Raw genomic sequence first — 27,713 nt, 5'->3', positions numbered from 1 at the left:
CCTTTGTCATTTCTTTCTTTCATGTGAATATTAGGGAAGTCAAACTTTAGGAGTACCATTTTAAATGTTTCTTTTGTACAATCCAAGTCTATAATTTTGTGCAATGTGAGGTGTCCTTCAGTGGTCTGGGAATGCGTCTGTGTGTATAGCTGTTTATAGGTGCGTATGTCTTTGTTTCCCACCACAACTCATTCTGTCCCATGGCTTCACAACTGTGCAACTCCTTGCCTCACTCGTCCTTATCTTCTCTCTGTACTTTGCACTAAAACCTAACCCGACGTCCTCTAACCACTAATTCTTCATTTACCTCATCTTCTGTTTTCAATCTTGGTGGTGTCCTGCACTCTGGGCCTTGACCCTTCAGCAAGGTTCCTTGGTGAAGTAAAAGAAAACATATAATTTTCTTTCTCATAAATATAGCTGTACTAATATGCATTTACCTTGAATAAAACACATTTTTTGAAAGAAGATACAAAAATAAAATGAAGGAATTGAAAAGATCATTAATTATAAACAGTCAAGTCATGGTATCCTTTAAGGCCTAAATTCTCAAATTTGCCAGTGGAAATATAAACATAACTTGCTGCGTTTGTAAATTACAATTTGAAACAGACGGCTGCAAATTAGGTCCATAAGTTGCATCTGAGTCTGTTATAGATTGTATAGTTTTTTTCAGATGGCTAGAGGTGCTGACATAGGGAGGGAGCTGGATGGCAGCTACTCCCCAAATGGTGATTTGGAGAGTGTAATGCACCCAAATACAGTGACCTGTGCACACCCTCGATAACATCCCTTTCTTTGTTCCTGCCCCAGCCCTCGTTCTTTTCCTGGATTCGTTTACTTTTTATCTCTAGATCCTCTCTGATCTTAGCCCTACACAGTCTGAGTCCAGGTATCAGAGTCAACGTTCAAGGCCGCTTCACCCCGTGACAGCCCTTTAAAACTGCGCATTCTTTAATCCTTCCCGTTTGCCAAAAATGCAGGCACATTTGTTTTTAAGTTGAGAATTTGAAACCCATTGCAACTGCTTTAACTGAAAGCAAACCAGTTCTTCATGTTTGGCTATGTAACCCACTCCCCTTCTGACCTCAGTTTATGTAATCAGACATCACTCTGTGATTTATTTTCTTTGGAAATCTACTCTTCTCCACCTTGTATTTTATATGCAGCTAACAAATTTAGACTGTTGCCCCATACCAGTCCCCTTTTGTAGGCCACTTTAATCTGAAATCAACCAATGTAACTCATTCAGATATTTACTTCTTTCATATCGATGGCTGAATCAGAAAAATTACGTTCTTGCCCAATTTTCTCAATTATTAAACAGTTTATAGGCAGTGAAGTCTCTGAATAGAAACTGGAGATTGTCGGTCTCACACACACAGCACTTGATTAAATTGGATGTGAATTGTTAAGGCTATTTTAGGTATTATTAAGTGCTTTAGACTCAAGTGGGAGAACCTTTGGGCATTCCCGGTGCCAAGTAAAGGTACATTAGAGTTCTTGAATCAGAATATATCCAATACAGATTTCTGAAAGGACTACTGGAATATGGCAACTTGGGTGATTATAAACCCTATTTAAAATCTGACACCGATTAAATGGAAATGTGCATCAAGGTTGTAATTGCTAAGCTGTCGTTGTGTCTGAGTGAGTGTTATGATGCTTCAGACTCGCACCTTAGCCAGGTGTCAGCAGTGGCTCAGTTGGTAGCACTCTTGCCTCTGAGTCAGACAGTTGTGGGTTCAGAGTCCCCCTCCATAGACTTAAGCATATAATCCAGACTGATATTCCAGTGTAGCGCTGAGGGAGTGTTACACTGTTGGAGGTGTAGACTTTCGAATGAGACTTTAAACTGAGGCCCCCTCTGCCCTCTCAGGTGGACATAAAAGATCCCAGGGCACTATTTTGAAGAAGAGCAGGGGAGTGCTGGCCAATATTTGTCTCTCATCCAACATCACTAAAAAAACAGGTTGCTGTGTTTCCTACATTACAACAGTGACCACACTTCCAAAGTACTTCATTGGCTGTAAAGTGCTTTGGGTGGTCATGAAAGGTGCTATAGAAATGCAAGTTCTTTCTTTTACAAACATTCAGACAAAATGTTATTGAGATTCCACAGCATACATGCATGTAGTGCTGTAAATAAATTCAGGACTAAAAAAAGAAAAAGCAGATACCTCATGCAATAAAAACAGGAAATGCTGGAAACACTCAGCAGGTCAAGCAGCATCTGCAGAGAGAGGAGAAAAGTTAATGCCTCAGATTCATATGACCCTTCATTAGGACTGGAAGATGTTACTGATATTCAAGAAGGCGGCTCACCACCACCTTCTCGAGGGCAATTAGGGATGGGCAATAAATGCTGGCCTCGCCAGCGACGCCCACATCCCGTGAACGAATAAAAAAAAACTTATCAGGAGGGACAGAGCAAAGGAGGAAGGGGACGGGGAAGAAAATGACCAGATACACAAGAAAAGACAAAGAATGAACTGTAAAGTGATTAGGTGGAGAACAGGAGATGGCTGAATGTTAAGTGATAATTGAAAATGAGAAAGAATGAGAGAAATTAGAGGAATAAAAGACATATACGAGACTCAGAGGATGTGTAAATCAACTTTTTTCTGATATACCAGTATGGGCATAAACCTGGCATCAAACTAAGTGATATAACATCTGGATACATCTGTTCGTCTGGATTCAGTGCCCGCACACCACATTAGGTCAGGACATCTCACCGTATTTATGTGGTGTCGGCTCCAATAGAAATCCCTTGGGGTTGGTAGATGTGGACTAGTAAGTCGATTTGCAGTAGCATGGCTGGGTGAAATGGACAGCACCTTCCACCCCCTGGTTTCCTCTGAGACCCAGGTCACCCGCCATTCAGTGACAATCAGGATTTCAGAGGAGACTGGAGCGTCGGGCAAGTATGTCTCAGTGGATGTGAACTGCTCAGTATCACTTTACTCGCTCACAACAGTGCTGTTGGCTGGTACTACAGCAGCATCACTGAACATATCAAACAGTATGTCCAGATCGAGGCCACCTTATTTTGAAATTTCCTTAGTGGTGTGGTAGAGACAGAGATGGGCACGTTCAGTCAGCCATGGCTCAGTAGGCAGCACTCTCGCCTCTGAGTCAGAAGGTTGTGGGTGCAAATCTCACTCCAGGGACTTGAGCACAAAATCTAGGTTGACACTCACAGTGCAGTTCTGAGGGACTTTTGCACTGTTGGAGGTGCTATCTTTCAGATGAGACGTTAAACTGAGACCCTATCTGCCCTCTCAGGTGGACGTAAAAGATCCTATAGCACTATTCGAAGAAGAGTAGGGGAGTTCTCCCCCGGGTCCTGGCCAATATTTACCTCTAAACCAACATCACTGTAACAGATTATCTGGTCATTATCACATTGCTGTTTGCGGGAGCTTACTGTGCGCAAATTGGCTGCCGCATTTCCTACACTTCAACAGTGGCTACACTTCAAAAGTATTTCATTGGCTGTAAAGCAATTTGGAGTGTCACATTGTTCTGGTGTGTGAACCCTGTATGTTACCCTGGAAACTGCCATGATTCTTTTGTTTTCTGATACTCAAAAATATCTGCATTCAGAGAACTGTATCTGGATAGCTGCTTGGAGACCAGGATTACCTACTCTAGTCATGGCTGATGACACCACTCTGTCATCTGAGGTCAGAGAACGACAACAGGTTCAATGTGGTGTGACCTCAGCATCAGGAGGTTGAGAGGTTGGTGCTGGGACTGTACCGACGGAGCCTGGAGGACTGAGGTGACACTCATCTGAGTGATACTGATGTTGTTGCAGGACCTGCTTCGAGTACCGTGTCACTTGTGCATTCAATTCTTTTCTGGGAAAATGCCTGAAGCTCCCTCCTGTGCTGGCATTGAAGGGGGCTGCGTTGCTGGAGTTGCATTGTCACTGTCATGAGAAACTGATGACATCTGCGAACACTTCTTGAAGCCCATTTGTGCTGGGCATGGGCTCAGATGGGCTACTGGCCCGTGTGAGAACAGACCAAATAGTCCCATTGCATCGAATTTGTTTATTTTTTCGGTAATTAGATTCTGATTTCTTTTTTAATGGCACAATTGGTTTTATGGCATTTCAGGCATTGTTTATTGCACAAGACAGGAAGAAGTCTAATCTGAGCATATCTGAATAGCGGCAATGAGCCTAGGATGGTTTGGCTGAACTTCGAAAGTGAATTTTTTTTGTTTGTCAGAGGATCCAATCTGATTTTTTTTTTGCTTGAATTTTTGAAGTTATTTTTAATTTCTCCCATTCGATGTATTGAGCCAATAATGTACTGTAACACCACAATGATCCTAATTTGGGCTTTTGACAGCCAAATGAGAAAATCTCTGGATTCAGTTTTGAATTATTCTTCAATGAAACCTGGTTGGTCCAAAATTGAATGATCATTTGATACGAGTTGGGCTGTGCATTAGATCAACTTTCGTTTGACGTCAGGAATTACTTAAGGAGTTCCCCTCAATGGTTCAGTCCACTGTGTGGTGTGGTTCTGGGGTAAACACATTGGTTGGTGTGGTACCAAGCCATACAGACCAGAAAAATAAATTACCATAATGGTCCCAAAATCAAGATTTACTGAATTAAATATCTCAGTGATTAAAGTATGGTTTTGGCTGAACTTGCAAACATGTTGGGCTCTGTTCCTTTTGGCTTTTGGTAAAACGGTAGTTTCTAAATAGGCGGTTTTACTGGTACAGTGAAATATTGGTAATGAAAGCACTGTAACCCAACAGTTGCTACTTAAAGTCTCAGGTCAACAAAACAACAACAACTTGCATTTACATAAGCGCCTTCAATGTAGTAAAACGTCCCAAGGCGCTTCACAGGAGTGTTGTCAAATGCCAGATAAGGAGATATTAGGACAGGTGACCAAAAAGCTTGGTCAAAGAGGTAGGTTTTAAGGAGCGTCTTAAAAGAGGAGAGAGAGGCGGAGAGTTTTAGGGAGGGAATTCCAGAGCCTAGGGCCTAGGTAGCTGAAGGCACGGCCACCAATCCACAGAGCAGATGTTTTCACAAGAAAGATCATTGAAACAACACAGAAAAGTAGTATTCTTCTTTCAAGAAGACATATCATGAAAGGAGTTTGTGCACTGCAAAGAACAGGTAATTACCATCACCAACTGCCTAGGTCCTTGTACTAAACCTGAATTGCAACAAACATATTTACAAGTGCAGGCCAAAGCTGCACAATCCAATTCTAGTTCTGTGCATCATTTAGCTTTTTAAAAAAAAAAATTTCATTAAAGTGGTTAACTGTTATGTCTTGTTGCTGAAATTTGTCTCGCACAGGTCTCAGCACAGGAAGCAGAATGAACCGGACATCCTTCTTCACTGGACCATGTCCTGGTGGTCCTTGCAGCGTTGCCATTGCCAACACTTCATTCTCTGCAATGTCACTGATCCCCCAGCTTCATGTGTTGTTTATTGTTTCAAGGAGGGTAGGTCAAATGTCTTTCCAATCCCAACTGTTTCTGGTTATATTGACGATTCAAAGGAAATGCTGTGTCTGCACATTTTAATGGTTTCCAACTGATTATATTCATTGGCTAACAAGGTCCAGCTCTTGTATCCAAAAATCAAAGTTTGGTTTCAATCTTCACAAATGACTCTACTAATAGGAAACTGCTGATTAAGACAACTCTCATATGATCAAATCCATTTACAATCTGTATATTTTATGCACCACACACAATATCTACTTTTTGTCCACCATTCACATCTTCCTGGCAACACTTGAACCTAAATCAATTCAAATTGGGCTGACTCGTGGTTCTGTTGTTTTATATCATGGGGAAGGAGATATTCTGTTATCTTTGTCTGTCTTGTGCAGGTCAGGTGCACTAAAAGTTTGCATAATTGTGTAACTTGTGGGGGTTGTGCTCTATCTGAGGGATTATTTTAAACAAAAATTAAATATATTATTTTGCGCAAAGTATATTCAATCTCTTCAATTTTCATTTATCCATGGTAGCCTGGGGTGACTGTCTCACTGATGGTGTTGTGGGATGTCATCCATTTCTTTGGTGATTGGTGGAGGAGTAGAAGGGAAGAGATCTATTGCAGTGTCCTTGGTGATTGGTGGAGGAGGAGGAGGGAAGAGATCTATTTCAGTGTCTCTGGTGATTGGTGGAGGACGGGAGGAGAAGAGATCTATTTCAGTGTCCGTGATGATTGGTGGAGGAGGAGAAGGGAAGAGATTTATTTCAGTGTCTCTGGTGATTGGTGGAGGACGGGAGGGGAAGAGATCTATTTCAGTGTCCGTGATGATTGGTGGAGGAGGAGAAGGGAAGAGATCTATTGCAGTGTCCCTGGTGATTGGTGGATGAGGAGGAGGGAAGAGATCTATTTCAGTGTCCTTGGTAATTGGTGGAGGAGGAGAAGGGAAGAGATCTATTTTAGTGTCACTGGTGATTGGTGGAGGAGGAGAAGGGAAGAGATCTATTTCGGTGTCTCTGGTGATTGGTGGAGGGCGGGAGGAGAAGAGATCTATTTCAGTGTCCGTGGTGATTGGTGGAGGAGGAGAAGGGAAGAGATCTATTTCAGTGTCTCTGGTGATTGGTGGAGGAGGAGGAGGGAAGAGATCTATTTCAGTGTCACTGGTGATTGGTGGAGGAGGAGAAGGAAAGAGATCTATTTTAGTGTCTCTGGTGATTGGTGGAGGATGGGAGGAGAAGAGATCTATTTCAGTGTCTCTGGTGATTGGTGGAGGAGGGGAAGGAAAGAGATCTATTTCAGTGTCTGTGGTGATTGGTGGAGGAGGGGAAGGAAAGAGATCTATTTCAGTGTCTGTGGTGATTGGTGGAGGAGGGGAAGGAAAGAGATCTATTTCAGTGTCCCTGGTGATTGGTGGAGGAGGGGAAGGAAATAGATCTATTTCAGTGTCTCTGGTGATTGGTGGAGGAGGGGAAGGAAAGAGATCTATTTCAGTGTCCCTGGTGATTTTGCAACAAACTTTCTTCACACATCATGATTTTTCTTCCAACTTCAAATTCATATTTTTTTATCTTCCAGATGTGGGCTGAGGAATCTGGAACTCCAAATCATCCAAAAACATGTGTTTCTTATTCACAGCATTATGGACTATCATGGGTAAGAGTGAGTCTATAAAATCCAATTAAGATAAAAAATTGTGGACTGTATTATAAGTTCTGTCATTTGAGATCAAATTGCCTGGCTTCCTTACCTTTCCACAACGACTAGGTAACTAAATCGCTGTGTGAATTGGGTCTTCACCACAGCAAATCCTTAACACTTCCAATCAGTTAATATCAGCATCAGCAACAAACTTTGCGATTGATATGCTACGTTGCCGCCTAGTGGAGATATTAAAGACTTGGCGGGGGGAGGGGGTAAAATTGGTCAATGGCAGTAGTGCAAAATGGGCTGATTGCTAATCGGGAGCCCATCAATGGGAAAGAAAATGGGGGTGCAAAACGAGCTGCCGATTTGCTACGAGCCTGTTTTTTGCACCACTGCCATTGACCAATTTTGCTCCCTTGGCATTTGACTTTTTAAAAGATCTGCAGCAGTGGGACGATGATTTTCAAAAGATTTTCCCAGTTGCTAGTGTGGGTTTATTTGTCTCTGTATTGGACGCACAAGTGATAGTATTGACTTTAAGCTTCACAAAATTACATAATTTTAGAGTTGGGGGAAGGGGGGAAGATGGAGGCTGGAATGATGCAAAAGTTTCTGTCTTTAATTTTCCATTGCACTTTTCTCCCCTCATTTCTCCTCCCGATGCTGAACTACGCTGGGGTGCAGTGCTACAAGTGACCACTCTTTATGCCTGAACCCACAAAGTGAGGCTATTTGACCCTGGGGGGAACATTACAGCTGCACCCAATCCTGTCCTCGACTGATGTGAATTCTCCAGGAGGAATTACTTGATAGTGATTAGGGGCAGAATCCCTGAGCTGACTGCCCAAGGAGCTAATAGTCAGGTTTAGGTTGCATATGAGTAAAGTCTTTCGCTTCTGATGAGATTTTCATCAGTGGGTTCTATGATTTTCACCCACTCCAGCATTGGCTGAGATAATGCAAATGGCATATAATTTGGTTATTCAGGAATTGTATGGTATCTAAAGGAAGGAGATCATGTGATAAATTCAGTATCGCAACTAAGGTGGGGGGGTAAGTTGTGTATCAAACTGGAGTGTGGTAACATTGGATTTCAACATCAATTATAGAATACAAACAATTCATTGACACTTAAGTATCATTGTATCATAACAGGTACAGCACAGGAGGAGGCCATTCAGCCCATCGTGCCTGTTCCGTTTCTTTGAACGAGCTATCCAATTAGTCCCATTCCCCTGCTCTTTCCCCATTGCCCTGTAAATTTTTTCCCTTCAAGCATTCATCCAATTCCCTTTTGAAAGCTTACTATTGAATCTGCTTCCACCACCCTTTCAGGCAGCACACTCCAGATTGTTACAACTCGCTGCGTAAAAAAATGTTTCTCATGTTGCCTCTGGCTCTTTTGCCAATCACTTTAAATCTGTGTGCTCTGGTTACTGAACTTCTGCCACTGGAAACAGTTTCTCCTTATTTACTCTATCAAAACCGTTCATGATTTTGAACACCTCTATCAAATCTCCCCTTAATCTTCTCTGTTCTAAGGAGAACAACCCCAGCTTCTCCATTCTTTCCACATAACTGAAGTCCCTCATCCATGGTACCATTCTAGTAAAACTCTGATGCACCCTCTCTAAGGCCTTGATATTCTTCCTAAAATGTGGTGGTTAGAATTGAACACAATACTCCAGCTGAGGCCTAACCAGTGTTTTATAAAGGTTTAGTATAACATCCTTGCTTTTATACTCGATAGTGCTGTTGGGGAGGGTTTAAACTAATATGGCAGGGGGATGGGAACCGATGCAGGAAGTCAGTGGGAAATAAAGTGGTGACAGAAACAAAAGGCAGTAAGGGAGAGTGTACAGAACATGACCGGACAGATGGTCTGAGAAAGCAGGGCAAAGACCAAGGGAAGTCTAGATTAAACTGCATTTATTTCAATGCAAGAAGTCTGATGGGCAAGGCAGATGAACTCAGGGCATGGATGGGTACATGGGACTGGCAAGTTATAGCTATTACTGAAACATGGCTAAGGGAGGGGTAGGACTGGCAGCTCAATGTTCCAGGGTACAGATGCTATTGGAAAGATAGAGCAGGAGGTAAGAGAGGAGGGGGAGTTGCGTTCTTGATTAGGGAGAACATCACGGCAGTAGTGAGAGGGGATATATCCGAGGGTTCGCCCACTGAGTCTATATGGGTAGAACTGAAAAATAAGAAGGGAGAGATCACTTTGATAGGATTGTACTACAGACCCCCAAATAGTCAACGGGAAATTGAGGAGCAAATGTGTAAGGAGATTACAGACAGCTGCAAGAAAAATAGGGTGGTAATCGTAGGGGACTTTAACTTTCCCAATATTGACTGGGACAGCCATAGCATTAGGGGCTTGGATGGAGGGAAATTTGTTGAGTGTATTCAGGAGGAATTTCTCATTCAGTATGTGGATGGCCCGACTAGAGAGGGGGCAAAACTTGACCTCCTCTTGGGAAATAAGGAAGGGCAGGTGACAGAAGTGTTAGTGAGGGATCACTTTGGGACCAGTGATCATAATTCCATTAGTTTTAAGATAGCTATGGAGAAGGATAGGTCTGGCCCAAAAGTTAAAATTCTAAATTGGGGAAAGGCCAATTTTGATGGTATTAGACAGGAACTTTCAGAGTCTGTTGGCAGGCAAAGGGACGTCTGGTAAGTGGGAGGCTTTCAAAAGTGTGTTAACCAGGGTTCAGGGTAAGCACATTCCTTATAAAGTGAAGGGCAAGGCTGGTAGAAGTAGGGAACCTTGGATGACTCGGGAGATTGAGGCCCTAGTCAAAAAGAAGAAGGAGGCATATGACATGCATAGGCAGCTGGGATCAAGTGGATCCCTTGAAGAGTATAGAGATTGCCGGAGTAGAGTTAAGAGAGAAATCAGGAGGGCAAATAGGGGACATGAATGGGTAACCAAGAAGATAGATGAGGGCTGTGCAGTAGACGTGGTCTACATGGACTTCAGCAAAGCCTTTGACAAGGTACCGCATGGTAGGTTGTTACATAAGGTTAAATCTCATGGGATCCAAGGTGAGGTAGTCAATTGGATACAAAATTGGCTTGACGACAGAAGACAGAGGGTGGTTGTAGAGGGTTGTTTTTCAAACTGGATGCCTGTGTCCAGCGGTGTGCCTCAGGGATCGGTGCTGGGTCTGCTGTTATTTGTTATTTATATTAATGATTTGGATGAGAATTTAGGAGGCATGGTTAGTAAGTTTGCAGATGACACCAAGATTGGTGGCATTGTGGACAGTGAAGAAGTTTATCTAGGATTGCAACGGGATCTTGATAAATTGGGCCAGTGGGCCGATGAATGGCAGATGGAGTTTAATTTAGATAAATGTGAGGTGATGCATTTTGGTAGATCGAATCGGGCCAGGACCTACTCCGTTAATGGTAGGGCGTTGGGGAGAGTTATAGAACAAAGAGATCTAGGAGTACAGGTTCATAGCTCCTTGAAAGTGGAGTCACAGGTGGATAGGGTGGTGAAGAAGGCATTCGGCATGCTTGGTTTCATTGGTCAGAACATTGAATGCAGGAGTTGGGATGTCTTGTTGAAGTTGTACAGGGCATTGGTGAGGCCACACTTGGAGTACTGTGTACAGTTCTGGTCACCCTATTATAGAAAGGATATTATTAAACTAGAAAGAGTACAGAAAAGATTTACTAGGATGCTACCGGGACTTGATGGTTTGACTTATAGGGAGAGGTTAGACAGACTGGGACTTTTTTCCCTGGAGAGTAGGAGGTTAAGGGGTGATCTTATAGAAGTCTATAAAATAATGAGGGGCATAGATAAGGTAGATAGTCAAAATCTTTTCCCAAAGGTAGGGGAGTCTATAACGAGGGGGCATAGATTTAAGGTGAGAGGGGAGAGATACAAAAGGGTCCAGAGGGGCAATTTTTTCACTCAAAGGGTGGTGAGTGTCTGGAACGAGCTGCCAGAGGCAGTAGTAGAGGCAGGTACAATTTTGTCTTTTAAAAAGCATTTGGACAGTTACATGGGTAAGATGGGTATAGAGGGATATGGACCAAGTGCATGAAATTGGGACTAGCTTAGTGGTATAAACTGGGCGACATGGACATGTTGGGCTGAAGGGCCTGTTTCCATGTTGTAACTTCTATGATTCTATGATTCTATGTTTCTATTAATAAAGCCCAGGCTCCCATATGCTTTTTTAACAGCCTTCTCAACTTGTCCTGCCACCTTCAAAGATTTGTGTACATACACCCCAGGTCTCTCTGTTCCTGCACCGCCTTTAAAATTGTACCATTTAGTTTATATTGCCTCTCCTCATTCTTTCTACCAAAATATATCACTTCACACTTCTCTGCGTTAAATTTTATCTGCCATGTGTCTGCCCATATCACCAGTTGTCTATGTCCTCCTGAAGGCAGATACTATCCTCCACATTGTTTACTATATTTCCAAGTTTCGTGTTATCTGCAAACTTTGAAATTATGCCCTTTATACCTAAGTCCAGGTCATTAATATATATCAAAAAGAGCAGTGGTCCGAATACCACTCAGAGTAGACAGAGAGTAGGGATAATGGGCAGACACTCAAATTGGCAGGATGTGACTAGTGGTGTCCCACAGGGATCTGTGTTGGGGCCTCAACTATTCACTGTATTTATTAATGACTTAGATGACGGGATAGAGAGCCACATATCCAAATTTGCCGATGACACAAAGATAGGCAGCATTGTAAGCAGTGTAGATGGAAGCATAAAATTATAGAGAGATATTAATAGATTGAGTGAATTGGCAAAACTGTGGCAAATGGATTTTAATGTAGGCAAGTGTGAGGTCATCCACTTTGGACCTAAAAAGGATAGATCAGAGTACTTTCCAAATGGTGAAAAGCTTGAAACAGTGGAGGTCCAAAGAGACTTAGGGGTCCATGTACATATATCATTAAAATGTCATGGACAGGTAGAGAAAATAATCAAAAAGGCTAATGGAATGCTGGCCTTTATATCTAAAGGACTAGAATACAAGGGGGTAGAAGTTATGCTACAGCTATATAAAGCCCTGGTTAGACCACACCTGGAGTATTGTGTTCAGTTCTGGGCACCGCACCTTAGGAAGGATATATTGGCCTTGGAAGAAGTGCAGCGTAGATTTACTAGAATGATACCTGGACTCCAAGGGTTAAATTACAAGGAGCGATTACACAAACTAGGGTTGTATTCCCTGGAATTTAGAAGATTATGCTGTGATTTCATCAAAGTTTTACAAGACATTAAGCGGAACTGATAGGGTAGATAGAGGGAAAATATTTCCGCTGGTTGGGGAGTCTAGGAATAGAGGACATATCCTAAAAATGAGAACCAGAACTTTCAGGAGTGAAGTTGGGAAACACTTCCACACGTAAAGGGTGGTAGAAGTTTGGAACTCTCTTTCACAAACAGTAGTTGATGCTAGCTCAATTGTTAATTTTAAATCTGAGATTGATAAGATTTTTGTTAACCAAAGCTTTTAAAGGGATTTGAGGCTAAGGTGGGTATATGGAGTTAGGTCACAGATCAGCCATCATCTCATTGAATGGCGGAACAGGCTCAAAGGGCTAAATGGCCTATTCCTGTTCCTATGTTACTAACCCTCCAGTTTGAAAAACAACCATTCATCACAAGTCTTTGCTTTCTGTCCCATAGCCAATTTTGTATCCAGGCTGCCACTGTCCCTTTAATCCCATGGGCTTTAATTTTGTTAACAAGTCCATTACGTGGTACTTTATCAAATTTTGAAAGTCCATATACACAACTTCAACTGCACTACCCTCATCAACCCTCTTCATTACTTCATCAAAGAATTCATGCAAGTTAGTAAAACATGATTTCCCTTGAACAAATCCGTGTTGACTTTCATATATTAGCTGATACTTTTCCAAGTGCCAATTAGTTTTGTCCTGGATTATTGTTTCTAAAAGTTTCCTCACCACAGAAGGTAGGCTGACTGGCCTGTAATTGCTGGGTTTATTCCTCTCCCCTTTTTTGAACAGGGGTGTAACATTTGCAATCCTTCCAGTCCTCCGGCACCATCCCCATATCTAAGGATTGGAAGATTGTGGCCAGAGCCTAGAGTCTAGTATGTAGCTGCAGTGGTGAAGTACAGTGTTCAGTTCCATTCGCAACCCCTCAAATAATGAAGCAGTCCGAGCCCGCATGCAGCAAGACCTGGACAACGTCCAGGTTTGGGCTGATAAGTGGCAAGTAACATTCACGCCAGACAAGTGCCAGGCAATGACCATCTCCAATAAGAGAGAGTCTAACCACCTCCCCTTGACATTCAACGGCATTACCATCGCCGAATCCCCCACCATCAACATCCTGGGGCTCACCATTGACCAGAAACTTAACTGGACCAGCCATATAAATACTGTGGCTACAAGAGCAGGTCAGAGGCTGGGTATTCTGTGGCGAGTGACTCACCTCCTGACTCCCCAAAGCTTTTCCACCATCTACAAGGCACAAGTCAGGATTGTGATGGAATGCTCTCCACTTGCCTGGATGAGTGCAGCTCCAACAACACTCAAGAGGCTCGACACCATCCAGGACAAAGCAGCCCGCTTGATTGGCACCCCATCCACAACCCTAAACATAAACTCCCTTCACCACCGGCGCACAGTAGCTGCAGTGTGTACCATCCACAGGATGCACTGCAGCAACTCGCCAAGGCTTCTTCGACAGCACCTCCCAAACCCGCGACCTCTACCACCTAGAAGAACAAGAGCAGCAGGCACATGGGAACAACACCACCTGCACGTTCCCCTCTAAGTCACACACCATCCCGACTTGGAAATATATCGCCATTCCTTCATCGTCGCTGGGTCAAAATCCTGGAACTCCCTTCCTAACAGCACTGTGGGAGAACTTTCATCACACGGACTGCAGCGGTTCAAGAAGGCGGCTCACCACCACCTTCTCAAGGGCAATTAGGGATGGGCAATAAATGCCGGCCTCGCCAGCGACGCCCACATCCCATGAACGAATAAAAAAAAAGTAATCAGTCATCTCCCTGATCACGCATGTACTGCATTAACAAGAGAGGCCTGGCAAACATTCACAATACAATTTAAGTGAGCTTAGCAACAGACAAATGTAATTATAAATAGAAAATCTTTACTTAATTATATGTTTCATTTGTAGTACTTTTTCCAAGAGTAATATCTACTGCACAGAAATAAAGATAGTAAAATAGGAACAAAACATTGGCTGGTAGAAGTGAGTTGTAATTTAAGCCTTTTCCTGAGGGGCAGTGGGTTAAACGCCATATTTATTTGGGGTACCATGGTCCCCCACCATAAAGCTTACAGCTATTAAAAAATAGCATGTAATGGATCAAATATGCGCTGGTCATAGGCAATGTAATGAATAGCTAGAGTTGGAAGATTTTGGCTCCCCTGGGATTGTACAGTACACAACTTGAAGGTTTCTCAAAAAATCCATCTAGTGGTAGGAGTCTTCTTGTAGGATTTTGGAAGGGGTGTAAATATGTTTCCGGAGTATTTACTTGGTGTCAAAGTTCATTCTTAAACCATTTCTAGTCTTGGTCATTTCCATCCAGCTGGTTTTCATGTGCCCATTCCCCCCTGAGCCAGCCCTGCAATATTATGCATTTATATAGCTTGCTTATTCTTATATTGTTGTTAAAAAACTTGCTGCATGTTCCTGTATTTCATTCTGGCAGAGTTAAGTTGCCATCCTGTACGTGAAGCTTCAAAACCTACCTTTGCTTTGAATGCCAGTCATAATTCAGAGTCAAGTGTTAACCAGGGTGGAAACTTGATGCTCACTGTAAACTGATCAGCGTATAACATCTTTCTGACACAGTAAGTGATTATGATTCCTTTGTTTCTATGCTCTCATGATAATTAGCTTATTTTTAAGTCTTAGTTTCATTTTTCCATATTTTTTGAAATAGAAAGAAGAGGTTCAATTCTTAAGTACGCAGGAAATCTTTTGAAGGGAATGTTTTACTTCGCTTTCTCAGTTCTGAATGGCTTTTCACAATGAAATTTCATATGTTCCTTTAGTAATAAAGCAAAGACATCAATGTATTAGTTCCTCCATGTGTATTTCTTTAAAGCTTCAAGCCCAAGGGCATACATTGCGTTAGCAATTACTTACAACATCTGGTCAATTTGCATCAAGCTATCATGATTTTATATCTACAACAACTGGTTGCTTCTCCTGTTACTGGACAGACCTGGCAAGCATTCAGCTAGCCTGGTTATTGGTGCATGTGAGGTTTGCCAGTGGGACACGTGGCTGACTCATGAAACAATAGACAGGCAAAGAAGTGGATTTACTTTTCACTGGACAAAGTGGGAAGTAGTTCAAAATTTCCAAAGGACAGCAAGATCTTTCATGACATGAATTTGGGGCATTGTTACTGCACTGTACATTTATTCACTTCAAAGGCGATAGTTTGGAGCTTTTGAAAATATGCTGCAGAGGTCACCAGCAGTGAGGCAACTTACTCAGAACACAGTTTGTGTCCTAAGCATACAGCTGATTGAAAGAAAGAAACAAAGACTCATATTTTATATAACGCCTTTCATGATCTCAGGACATCCCATTTCATTTTACAGCCAATGAAGTACTTTTTTTTAAATGTAGTCATGTTGTAAGAAACGTGGCAATCAATTTACACACAGCAAGGTCCCACAAACATCAGTGTGATAATGGCCAGATAATCTGTTCTTTTAGTTGAGGGATAAATATTGGCCAGGACTCTATGTTTCTGAAGAGTTTGGGCTTTCTTGTGTTGTAATTGCTGGCCACTAGCTCACATTTAGGATTTCTAGTTGCTGATGTTCCCTAAGTACAGCCATTTAGAGTTACTGCTGGTGCAACTATTTTGCTAAGAAAATTCAAAGTCTAATAAAACCATGTATTCTTTTGTCAACAATGATGATTGTAGGAGGATGCTAGGCTTGGATATTGGTAAGTTTCTGTGTACAGAGATGTTTCTTATTGGGTTAGACGTGTTGAGACAAGGCAGAATAACCAGGCAGCCAAAAACCATCACGAATCATTACTCGTTAATCCACACTGGATACTCAAACTTTCAACACTCAACCCCTACACTATATCAACAACAACTACTTCCATTAATATAATGCCTTTAATATAGTAAAGCGTCCCAAGGCGCTTCAAAGGACATCAGTCAAAGATTGAGCAGGTACCATCATACGGAGCTTCGTGAATGAGAAAAAAAGTACTTTGCCTTCAAGAAAGATTCCATGACTCTCCTGAATCCAAAGTAAGATAGTTCACCAATTTGACAATTCAAAGTAAATTGATAGCTATTTTCAGCAGGATTGAAGGGTTACTGACACCGAAATGGTTCCAGCATTACAACTCAATTCATGTTTGACTTTTCAACAAGTGCTAGAGAATATTTGAGAAAGTATTCACCGCTGAGTGAGCATCATGTTTTCTAAGCTCAACCTTTCACTCACCAAAATCTGTTACTTGGACTTTAACCAGAGAAAATAAATTGATAAAAGGTTCTTTTATCCTAAAGCTCTGAGGGCAGTAACTCACGCAGTTTTGCAGGGGTCTGTTCCAGCCCTCTGTTGTTTAATCTAGTCAGAAATAATATGGTAGAAGTATTTATTGGATAATCAAATCTGCTGATGCGACCAATGATCAGAGTTGGGGCGACTGATAGTATTGAAAAAGTTTTGGCCAGATTGGGAAGATGAGCTAAGAAATGACACATGAAAATTCAGGTGGAAAAATATAAATGAATATACATTTGTGCAGGAAAGATGAAACACGTATACATAATGAAAGTATCCTATTTTTGATAAATGTGGAAAAGGAAAATTATTTGGGTACAACTGCCAACTATTTATTGAAAATACTTAGTCAATATGAGGCTATCCTCAACAAGGATAATCAAGTGCAGGAATGTATTTTGAGGGTCTTTGAGTACAAGTCAGAACAGGTCACCTTAACCTTTTATAACTTATTGATCAGGTTACATTTGGAACATTGTATGCTCTTTTGGGTGCCTAATGTTTAAAATGCTTTGATGCACACTGGGATCTGAGAAAAACAAAGGGATAATTTCAGGACTTCATATATTATGAATTAGGCTGACAGAATTGGTCTTATGTCTCTTGCAGAGAAAATACATGGACCAAAGCCATCACACATTAAAACCTATGGATAATGTAGATGTAAAGTGAGACTGCAGGACAAAAGAACAAGCACAAAATAAGCAAGGCTCAAGGAAGGCCAGAGATTACACATTGCTATTCTGGAGTATGGTTTGATGACCATTGGGTTAAATGGGACATTTCATAAAACATTCCCTTAGGGGATAAAATAAATTGGGTGGGATCCATGATAAGTGACATTGGGCACGATTTTAAATGGGAAAATGGGTGAGTTGGGGGTGGGGGGGGGCAGTAAAATTTTAAAAAATCTATAACCTGCCTCCAACCCGCCCACTTCCAGTTTTAACGGAGGCGGGACGAGGGGCGGGTGACCAACCCACTCTCAGGAGGCGGGTCGGTTGCTAAAAGCTTTAAAGGAGGCTGTGGGCCTTCATTTTGACAGTATTTTGCTTTTAATCCCTGGGGGCCGGGGTTCCCGGGCCTTCTCCTTCACGCCACGTGAGAGGAGGTTAGAAAGCTTGAAACAGCAGGTAAGTGCCTTTATAGCACAGCTTGTGGGCCTGGAGGAGCAAGAGTGCTTCCACCAGGCCCAACAGGCCTACCTGCAGCGACGCTATAAATCGACCAATCGACCAACTCCCCCCATGATCTCCGACCCCTCCTCACGATCTCCAGCCCCCCTCACGATCTCTGACCCCCCCCCCCAATGACTGAGCCCCCCCGATGACTGAAACCCACTGATGACTGACCCCCCATCCCCCCGATGACTGATCCCCTCCAATGACTGATTCCCAGTGACCCCGACCCCCCTGGTGACTGACAAACCCCCCACTCCAGTGACCACCAACCCCCCCACCGATGAGCCGCACCCACCCTCCCCCAACTAACACTTAGCTTTTCAAGTCCTCTTCCATCCTCTTCTCCTGTCCAACTGAGGTCAACCTGTAAATCAGACTGGCCTGTTGGGCAGCAAACGTACAAAAAAAAATTAATGGCATCCTTACGTCAAAGACATCCTCATGTCAAAATCGACGGGAAACCCGTACTTCCGGGTTTCCTGTCAGGAACTCCGCCCCACCCACCACTCCCCCCAATAAAATCATGCCCATTGCATCTTCTTTATGGAATTAGGCTCAATCGGCTGAATGGCCTCTTCCCACTCCCTGCTTCGGTAACAGGGTTGATGGGCTGAATGGGCTTTTTCCATTCTACACTTGCTTATTTTTTTTAAGAAACCATTCAGAGATAATTAACATCTTGTTGATTAAGACTTCCCTTTTTCGGGTGAGACATCTGCCCCATCAGGTGGATATAAAAGATCCCATGGCCCTTTTCGAAGAAGAACAGGGGGGTTCTCCCCAATTTCCTGGCTAACATTTATCCATCAAGCAACATCACTGAAACAGATTATCTGGTCATTATTGCTGTTTGTGGGATCTTGCTGTGTGCAATTTGGGTGCCATGTTTCCTCCATGACAGCAGTGACTACACTTCAAAATTACTCAATTGGCTGTAAGGCTCTTTGGGATGTCCTGAGGTCATGAAAGGCGCGATATAAATACAAGTCTTTCTTTCTTCTTTGTTAAAAAAAAGCTGAACAAAAATCTGGCTACGAAAGGATTGAAAGATATATAGAACATATAGGCATAGACGATCATGGCTCCAGTTTGTGCTGCAATCATAGGAATGTCATCTGTGGCATGCAGCTGGTCAGCACTGAATAACGTAAGACTGATAACTGTGATTTTTTTTTGCGCAATTACTTTCAGGGGTCAGGTAGAGTTTTTGCTTCTTCATGGTGTCACCCTGTGGTTATTCATGTTCCCTCAGGAAATTAATGAACTAAGAAAGAGTCAATGAAAACACAGACTATCCAAGGTCACTCAAAAGGAATTGGCGTGATGAGTAGCTTGCACTTGCTTGTTCCAAATAATTCCACGTTCTCAAAAAGAAACAAACAACCCTTTGGTGCAGATAACAAATTAGCAGATTAGGGACGAGCTGTGAGAAGCCAGATAAGATCGAATGCATAAAGAGAGCTCAGAAGGATGCAGTGAAAGACTGGGGATGGAGGAACAAGCACACTGATGTTTGCATTTAACAGCGACCATACTTTTCAACTTCACAAAACTGGATTTAAACTGTACTTGACTAGTTGGTAAATAGAACTTTACGTCAACCATGGGCTGTGGGTCCCATCAAATTCTGTCCTTTAACTTATCAATCTTTTTAGTAAACAACATATTCTGTGAACCTGATACCATAACAATTGAGGCAAGAGCTTCTAATCCGACTACAGGCCCCATTGAAGGGAATAGATAGATCCCTGAGCTATGGAGGGTTTCCTGTCCCTGGTTTCTAATCAGTGACCCCTCTGTGCCTGTGTAGACATCAGGTGAGGACAGGACTGGGTTCGGATGTGGTGTCAAACAGCCTTTTGACACTGACTGTAAAAGTTCAGACATGTAAAATGGCTACTTGGACAAGTTACCAGAGGGACACTGGAACTGCACCTCAGCAGAGTCCACAGTTTGGGAAAGGAGGGGAGAAAACCATAAACTTAATTCTTATCAGTGCTAGTTTTCTGATTCAGAAGGTAATATATGGCCATGCAAGATTTCCCTGCAAGCACTGTTCCGCCTTGGCACTGCCTGATCGGGAATCAGCCCTATAAAATCACTTTGGTCGACTTCATAAATAATGTTAGCCTTTTAATTATCATTTTATAATTGCACTGTGTCTGGCTCTGTTTGGCAGTACATAATTGATTTCGGTGATGAGAGTAGATAGCATAGACAGGAAGCTGATGCTGATTTGAAAGTGAAATCAGGTATAAAAATGCTAATTGAAGAGCAGGAAAATGACCCAAGTCAATAAGTCAGGTTCACAACGTCTCATAAGCATCACAATATCTCCCGGGCATCACAGAAAGTTTCCTAACCCTTCCAACTTTTACTAATTTGTTGCATCTTTAACACAACTTTTGCAAAACAATTGACGTATTGCAGGTTAAAAAAACAAATCCCTTTGAGCACTCTCACTACAGGAAATCTTCCAGTGAAGTTAACAGGCAGCAGAGAGTCCTACATCTGAACTCAAATTTTACACATAATTAGCTTGGTTCAAACAGCTTTTATTCATAAGGTCTTGCATGATAGTGCAGATGTATTACTGAGGGACTCACTGGCCACAAGTAAATCCAATCGAGGTCAGACATGAGGATGCTGACACTACAAATGGGTCCTTTTACTCAATTCCAATTTCAAAAAAAAATTCATGTGCCATAACCATACTTTAAAGTTTATATCATTGAAAATCTTGCATCTATCTACATCACGCCTCACAGGGGCCAAACCTCAAATTGTGGCCACTGGATATGTGCACACTTCAAACGTGTCACACAGCTGTAGGGCAAAGTTAGCGATTGGCTGAAATAAGCACTTATCTGTTAAGTTATCAATCAAATATCTGATCGACTAAGCATAAGTGAATCGAAAGCAGCTCGATTCGTTTGATAGGCACCAATGATTAACGTGTAAGCATCAGGAAGCTGAATAATCAAATTGCTCAATTTCTTTTCGAAGCTGCCGATGCTGAACTGTCGGGGAGCAGAGATTGGTTTGAGCCGCCATCTTGATTGTTCAGCTAGCTGAAAATATAACCTAAGTTAGATGTCTAACGCAGGAAAATCATAAAGAATTGAACAATGCAGAGTAACATTCTTATGTTGTAAATCCCTGTAAATTTACTTGCAGAGGCCTATGCCTGTGCTGGGAGCCTGGGGCTACATTTGGAGTACTTTCCTGGACCTTCAATTACTGAGTTGAGCTTTGTTGTCCATTCTTTTCTGCTAATGCCTTGGGTCCTTTTTATTGGCTACAATCCAAGTGAATCATGCTAAACATCTCCACTCTTCATTATCAAAATATAATTGAGGCTCTCTCTCTCTCTCTCTCTGTCTAATTGCCACCACCATATTTTGGAGCTGGGGGTGCGTAACACACCTGAATTTTTTAATAATTGACTGCAAGACTAGCCCATTACAGATCATTTAGTTAATTACTGTTTGTAAACCCACCCTCCCCCAATTCAAAAAGGACTGTCGACACTAACAGCCAAGGAAACATTGTAAGAAGCATTGAAAGTAACTGTGAATTTCTCCCCAAAGACAATGTAGGGTTTGAATCTCTACCTGAGGTAACTTTGAGAGGGAGAACAACATACCTAACTTTATTCAAGTGATTGCCATGTGCTCCCTTCCCCCACTCCCACACTCCAGATTTCCTCTTGCAGCAGTAGAGTCTCTTGAGCAATTCTTATCTCTTGAGATATTCTTATAATTTACTCAAACCATTTCTGACGAATATTGTGAATTCCAATCTCAAACATTACATAGAAGGATATAGGAATGGAAAGGTTTCCTGGAGAGGAGACAAGCATGGAACATCTGGGACTTTGCTGATGTTTGGCAGTTAAATAAATCCTCAATGTTAATAGAAGAAAGAAAAGAAAGACTTGCATCTATATAGCATATTTCACAACCCCAGGACACCCCAAAGCACTTTACAGCCAAAGAAGTACTTTTGAGGTGTAGTCACTGTTATGAGTTAGACTGGTTGGGGGATCATTTTAACTTTGGGTGATAGTGTAAAATGGCCCCTGTTGAAGTGACTGCCCACCATGCACCTATTGACTTCAATGGAAAGGAAATATCAGGCGGGGTGTATAACAGGCTGCTAATTCTATATCTTCGGTTTTACACCATCACCCAAAGTTAAAATTACCTCCGCTGATACTTGTTTCTGATTTTTTTATAAATTGAACTTTCATAATATATGTTGGGAGCTGATTGAAGTATAAACATGTGATACGTTTGCCATTAAGATCCCATATGTCTGGGGACAGTGGCCCTGAGCCTTTGAGTTCAGGATTAGTGTTAACTGTATGATTTATATCAATGAGTGTTAATTGTACTCAGGTGGTGGGTATCGATTGAGGACTCTCTTGTATCCTTTGAAGAGGAGAGCTGATCGAGGGTGTGATGTGTGTGTAAGGGGAATCCCGATGAATAAAAACTTGGAAACAACTAAAGACCAGGCTCTAGTATTCTAACCGTCACCATATGGCTATCCAGTTATAACAATCAGCACTCCCCATCATCACCAAAGATAATACTGAGAAGATCAGTGACACTAAGTGGAGCATTTACATTCAGTGGACTGGAAATCAAAATCATGAAGGGTTTTGATAGAGAAAATAAGGAGAAACTGTTTCCACCAGCTGAAGGGTCAGTAACCAGAGATCACAGATTTAAGGAAATTGGCATATGAACCAGAGGTGAGATGAGGAGAAATTTTTTTAAGCGCGAGTTATTATTTTCTGGAATGCACTGCCATTTTAACTTCTAAATTTTTTTTCTTACTTTTCCTTTCCATTTCTTTTTTTCTCTCTCTGAATCCAATCTTTCTTTCCCTCTCTTTCCCTTTCTGTACTCAACAATAATCTGCTCACCGATGCTTAGTTTGGGTTCCGCCAGGACCACTCTGCTCCAGACTTCATTACAGCCTTGGTCCAAACATGGACAAAAGAGCTGAATTCCAGAGGTGAGGTGAGAGTGACTGCCCTTGACATCAAGGCAGCATTTGACCGAGTGTGGCACCAAGGAGCCCTAGTAAAATTGAAGTCAATGGGAATCAGGGGGAAAACTCTCCAGTGGCTGGAGTCATACCTAGCACAAAGGAAGATGGTAGTGGTTGTTGGAGACCAATCAACTCAGCCCCAGGACATTGCTGCAGGAGTTCCTCAGGGCAATGTCCTAGGCCCAACCATCTTCAGCTGCTTCATCAATGACCTTCCCTCCATCATAAGGTCAGAAATGGGGATGTTTGCTAATGATTGCAAAATGTTCGGTTCCATTCGCAACCCCTCAAATAATGAAGCAGTCTGAGCCCGCATGCAGCAAGACCTGGACAACATCCAGGCTTGGGCCCATAAGTGGCAAGTAACATTCGCGCCAGAAAGTGCCAGGCAATGACTATCTCCAACAAGAAAGAGTCTAACCACCTCCTCTTGACATTCAACGGCATTACCATTGCCGAACGCCCCCCCCCCCATCATCAACATCCTGGGGGTCACCATTGACCAGAAACTTAACTGGACCAGCCATATAAATACTGTGGCTACAAGAGCAGGTCAGAGGCTAGGTATTCTGCGGTGAGTGAATCACCTCCTGACTCCCCAAAGCCTTTCCGCCATCTACAAGGCACAAGTCAGGAGCGTGATGGAATACTCTCCACTTGCCTGGATGAGTGCAGCTCCAACAACACTCAGGACAAAACAGCCCGCTTGATAGGAATCCCATCCACCACCCTAAACATTCACTCCCTTCACCATCGGCGCACAGTGGCTGCAGTGTGTACCATCCACAGGATGCACTGCAGCAACTCGACAAGGCTCCTTCGACAACACCTCCCAAACCCGCGACCTCTACCACTTAGAAGGACAAGAGCAGCAGGCACATGGGAACACCACCACCTGCACGTTCCCCTCCAAGTCGCACACCATCCCGACTTGGAAATATATCGCCGTTCCTTCATCGTTGCTGGGTCAAAATCCTGGAACTCCCTTCCTAACAGCACTGTGGGAAAACCTTCACCACACGGACTGCAGCAGTTCAAGAAGGTGGCTCACCACCACCTTCTCAAGGGCAATTAGGGATGGGCAATAAATGCTGGCCTCGCCAGCGGTGCCCACATCCCATGAACGAATAAAAAAAATTGACTAATTCACCCTATTTCCTTCTCTGTCATTCCTCTTTCTTTCTCAATCCTTACATCTCATTGGTTAAGGAGATAGCCTGTTGGTCCCGTCATTCACTTTGGTCCCAGATGCCCCGTTGCCTTCACTGCCCCATTATCAGTTCGTACTTCCAGCAAATTTGCAGCGCAAAATATTTTCGAGCTAAAGGGTGAGGAAAAAAATGTAAGAAACGAGGCACGGTGTGAGATGCCCCACTGCAGCAAATTCTGGACCAATATATTTCCTGAGAAAGGATTAAACGAACATTGAAGAGAAAACATTTAAATATACCTTGGGTATACAACATCATCTAAATGAATCTTGGTCTCCATTGTTCTATAATATTACCTGAGGCCATGATCACCAGATCTGATGAATATTGGACTGGAGTCAGTTATCCAGTTTTGTTGCCTGCCTGTACTAATTTTAATATAAATGGAAAAAATGGCATCAGGTGACAATTAAAAAAAAATCTTTTGGGTTATGGAAATGAATGGGCATCTGCATAGTGCAGCAGGAATGGATGGTTCAGACCAGGTCAGTTTGATTCTGAACTGATCTCAGCACATCAAACTTGAACCCACATCTGAAGCAGTGACATTCCTTGGTGGAACCCCACGGTAAAAGTGATCAGCTGGACAAGTGCAAACTTCTGTTCCTTTCTGAACGGCATTCTCATGAGGTGTGAACTCAGACAACTAAAACCCAGCCTGAAAGATGCATCCTGTTGTTCAAATATTGGGCTTGGCTCAGAGCACACACCTATGATGCAGTAGTTGGCTCAGTTGATAGCACTCTTGGTGAATCAAAAGGTTGTGGGTTCAAGCCCCACGCCAGAGGCTTCAGCACATAATCCAGGCTGATACTCCAATGCAGTACTGAGGGGGTGCTGCATTGTTGGAGGTGCTGTCTTTCCGATGAGACATTAAACCGACTCCCCATCTGGCCACTCAGGTGGATCTAAAAAAGATTTAATCGCACTATTCAAAGAGGGGGCGAGTTCTCCCAGTGCCCCGATCAACATTTATCCCTCAACCAACATCACGAAAACACATTGTGGTAAAATTTCCATGGGGATTCTCCCGCTCTTTCACCATAGCTTTGGCGGAAGGTCAATGGAAACCCTGAAGAAATTTGGATCAAAAAAGGATAGAACAGGGTACTTTCTAAATGGTAAAAAGTTAAAAACAGTGGATGTCCAAAGGGACTTCGGGGTTCAGGTACATAGATCATTGAAGTGTCATGAACAGGTGCAGAAAATAATCAATAAGGCTAATGGAATGCTGGCCTTTATATCTAGAGGACTGGAGTACAAGGGGGCAGAAGTTATGCTTCAGCTATACAAAACCCTGGTTAGACCGCACCTGGAGTACTGTGAGCAGTTCTGGGCACCGCACCTTCGGAAGGACATATTGGCCTTGGAGGGAGTGCAGCGTAGGTTTACTAGAATGATACCCGGACTTCAAGGATTAAGTTACGAGGAGAGATTACACAAATTGGGGTTGTATTCTCTAGAGTTTCGAAGGTTAAGGGGTGATCTGATCGAAGTTTATAAGATATTAAAGAGAACGGATAGGGTGGATAGAGAGAAACTATTTCCGCTGGTTGGGGATTCTAGGAGTAGGGGGCACAGTCTAAAAATTAGAGCCAGACCTTTCAGGAGTGAGATTAGAAAACATTTCTACGCACAAAGGGTGGAAGTTTGGAACTCTCTTCCGCAAACGGCAATTGATATTAGCTCAATTGCTAAATTTAAGTGTGAGATCGATAGCTTTTTGGCAACCAAAGGTATTAAGGGATATGGGCCAAAGGCAGGTATATGGAGTTAGATTAGAGATCAGCCATGATCTTATCAAATGGTGGAGCAGGCACGAGGGGCTAAATGGCCTACTCCTGTTCCTATGTTCCTCCTATGTTCCTAAATGGAGTAAACAGCTGTTCACTCTGTTTCACCATGGTTTCCGCCAAAGTTACAGCAAGAAATTGGGATGTCACCAACATACCAAGCACAAAAGTTTTAAAAATCTGATCATTTATCTCATTGCAGTTTGTGGGACCTTGCTGAGCACAAATTGGCTGTCGTGTTTCCCTACATTACAAAAGCGACTGCATTTCAAAAATATTTTGGTGGCTGTGAAGCGCTTTGGGATGTCCTGAGGATGTGAAAGGTACTATATAAAAGCAAGTTCTTTCCTTCTTTTGGCAGGAAACCTAATATGTATTACTGAGGAACATCTTTACTTGAAAGCTCTATCTGCCAGCAATTATGCCAGTAATATTGAGTAATGACATTATGGAAAGGAAATGCAATGAACAGTAGTGAGATATGGTAAATATCTCTGTTAATACGGAAGAATGGAGAATTCATGAGCACTAACAACGTGAGTGAGTTCAGGAACTGAGATCTTAAAACATAACATATTAATTTAGCTATGGAGCTATGAAATTATATTGCTGGTTTACTCACCCCTGTTACGCAGCTCTTTTTGGCAATCGTTTTCTATCCCTCACAGCCCATAATTTACATGATTTGTTATTTGAGCCTAACATGGACCATTAAACTGCAGAGTCATCTGTTGCTCAGGTGACAGGTTAACACATAAAAGAGAAAAAGCAGATGGTTCTTTTGAATCAATGTATCTTCTATCTTATAGGAACAGGAGTAGGCCATTCAGCCCCTCGAGTCTGTTCCGCCATTCAATTAGATCAAGGCTGATCTGTATCTTAACTCCATTTACCTGCCTTGGTTCCATATCCCTTCATACCCTTTATTATACTCCCCAACCAGAGAAAATAGTTTCTCTCTACAATGACTACATTTCAAAAGTACTTCACTGGCTGTAAAGCGCCTTGGAACGTCCTGAGGTCGTGAAAGGCATTATATAAATGTAAGTCTTTCTATTTCTTTATTATCTACCCTATCAAATCTTGCTAGACATTACACATTTAGTTACAATGCAGTGAGTGTTATTATTTTGTTCTTTTGCAGGGAAAAATTAAATTTGAACAATTTTGATTCAGACCAGCCTTTTCCTGTCAACCCTACATGTACTTTTACTTGCACACTGGTCTAGGAATAACTTTGTTTACCACATTCCCTTCTATTTCGTTGGAAAGAGAAAACTATTTGTCATCTCTCTCGTAACCACCAGCGTTACTGTGCAAATCTGCAACATTCAAATTTACAAAGGCATTTAAGGTGGAACTTTTTTATGTTGATATTTTTACCTGTTGCAGGCAAAGCAATAACATTTTTATATTTAAAAAAAAGTCACACTGACAAAAACAAGAGAAATTCTTCCTTAAGTATTTAAATCAAGGTTTATTGGGCCGGATCTTGCTGGAGCGGGGCATCTCGCAGCGTACGTCGTTAGTTAGACTTTGTCTGGCACCCTTCTGCTCAAATCTAATTTGCGCCATAACTTGCTGGAAGTGCGCGCTGACAGCGAGGCATCTGGGACCTTAGTCAACGACGGGACCAACAGTCTATCTCCCTAATCAATGAGATTTAAGGATTGAGAAAGAAACAGAGGAACGATGGAGAAAGAAATAGGGTGAATTAGAGTCAAATTAGAAAGAGAAATAAAGAGAGGGAAAGAAAGGTTGGATTAAGCGAAAGAGAAA

The 27,713-nt window shown here is 42.4% G+C and overlaps 1 long non-coding RNA gene across 1 annotated transcript in view; it reads right to left on the bottom strand.

Moving 5' to 3' along the window:
• Window positions 1-307: 307 nt before the first annotated feature.
• LOC137340864 (uncharacterized) overlaps window positions 308-27,713 on the bottom strand; it is a 273,978-nt gene continuing 246,572 nt past the window's right edge. Inside the window, exons 3-4 of the long non-coding RNA XR_010966889.1 lie at window positions 2,181-2,233; window positions 308-372 (exon numbers count right to left, since the gene is read on the bottom strand). This is a non-coding gene — a long non-coding RNA (uncharacterized lncRNA). The remainder of the gene's footprint in view (window positions 373-2,180; window positions 2,234-27,713) is intronic.

This window comes from Heptranchias perlo, chromosome 22 (assembly GCF_035084215.1).
Source record: "Heptranchias perlo isolate sHepPer1 chromosome 22, sHepPer1.hap1, whole genome shotgun sequence".
NCBI classification, from domain to species: Eukaryota; Metazoa; Chordata; class Chondrichthyes; order Hexanchiformes; family Hexanchidae; genus Heptranchias; species Heptranchias perlo.
The sequence above is the reverse complement of the archived record's forward strand: the minus strand, read 5'-3'. Positions and strand labels throughout refer to the sequence as shown.